Here is a 1,788-nt window from a genome sequence, read left to right as displayed (position 1 = left end):
CTGCTCCTGCAAATCCCGTCTTGGACTCCTCTCAGTAGCAGATCCTTTCTTTTAAAGAGAGCAGGCATCTCTTTAAAAGCATCCATTTAAAAGCCTCTTTTTTCCATGTAACTCAGCTGACACGATTGCTGTACATGTGTTTCTGTCTTTGGAGGATACATATTAAAAATGAATGCAGTATCAACAGCAAGATTCATGTTGGTGAAATAAGCATTCTGGGCTGCTTTTGCATGTTTACCAGCAAGATGCTTTTTGCTTTGCTGGGCACAAGTCAAGGAGGGGTTTATCCAGGACATCAGCGGGAGAATGGCTAGAAGCTGCCCTGAGCTATGGCCTAGGATAGATTGATAGATACACGTACATAAATATACATGTACGTACATCTCTGTCCAAGGACAGCCCAAGAAAGGTCGTAAGATAAAGAACACTATTAGATTAAAATAACAATTCAAGATCAAGGGATGAGTCAACCAAGTATTTTAAAGAACATCTCATCACCTTTGAACACTAGGCAGCTCCACAGCTTGGGATCCATGTCTCTTGGCAGAAAGGTTCAATCCATCACTGCTCCCAAATCACCTGTACTAGTTGTGATTTTTCCCTCTCAGCTCATCCTTGCAAGGAATAATGTGGAGCAAAAGCACATATCACCAGGGACAGGGCTGGGTGACAGCATGGACACCAACTGCAGCCACTCAATAAAGCTTTCGGTTAGCTCAAAATACACTTGAATTTACACAACGACCCAGTTACTGCTGCCCAGGATGTGCTGGTTCAAAATCCAACATCTCTCCTTGATACCTGCACACCACAACGGACTCACAGCATCATCTCTTCAAGAGGGTAACTGCGAGGGCCCTTTGTCTGCCATAACTTCATCCCATTCCCACTGCCGTGCATCCCAGCTGCAACCCTGTGTATGGCATCTCCTCATGGCACTGCTCACGGCACCACCTCAGAGGAGCTGTTGGCCACCAACCCCCACCCTGGGGTGGGTACCAGGGTGCTCAGCCACATGCTGCAGAGCCTCTTGGGCTAATAAGGTGAATTTTGGCTCCACGCATTCATCTTTTAAAGAAGAGAGGTTTAGATTCCATCCCTTGCTTACTGTCCTGATGCTGAGAGCAAGCGACCTGTCACTCCTGGACATGGATACAGGCACTCCTTAGTTTGGGTTAAAGCTTTCACCCAACAAGTGCAAAGCCTTCCAAACACCATCTTTGAGCATTCCCTAAGTTAGACAACAGCTTGGCCTCTGTGCTTCCATATGGCTGCACCCCCAGGACAGGACCTCCAGCCATACACCCTGACTGCACACCATCCACGGCCATGGGGCAGGACATGCAGAGACCATCTGCCAGCAAAGTTCCCCCCGCGTCCTGGCATCCCACACCCCTAAAAAGCACTATTTCCCCCATGTAAGGTGCCTGCTCACTCAGCTGCCCTCTTCACATGCTGGCGGGTGCCCCCCAGCCGATGGAAAGAATTAAACCTGATACAAACCTGCGCATGCCAGCAGGGGAAGGGGAGGGCAGATGGGTTCAGGAGGCAGGCTGGAGGTTCAAAAGCACACACACAGCTTAAACCTCCTGCAGCAGCCCCCCAGAACTAGCTGCTGTGTCCTCCCCAAGCTCTGGCAGCATTACAACTCTCTATGAGACAAAATGGACAACGGGGCACGGGAAGCTGCTCACTCGCCCTCCCCACGGCCGCAGCAGAGTGAAAACCCCATATCCCTGCCCTGGGCTTCACCCTGGCGCTGGGGACAGCACAGGACCCCGCAGCACC

This window comes from Nestor notabilis, unplaced genomic scaffold, assembly GCF_000696875.1.
Source record: "Nestor notabilis isolate BGI_N333 unplaced genomic scaffold, ASM69687v1 scaffold7437, whole genome shotgun sequence".
In the NCBI taxonomy this organism is placed as follows: domain Eukaryota; kingdom Metazoa; phylum Chordata; class Aves; order Psittaciformes; family Psittacidae; genus Nestor; species Nestor notabilis.
The sequence above is the reverse complement of the archived record's forward strand: the minus strand, read 5'-3'. Positions refer to the sequence as shown.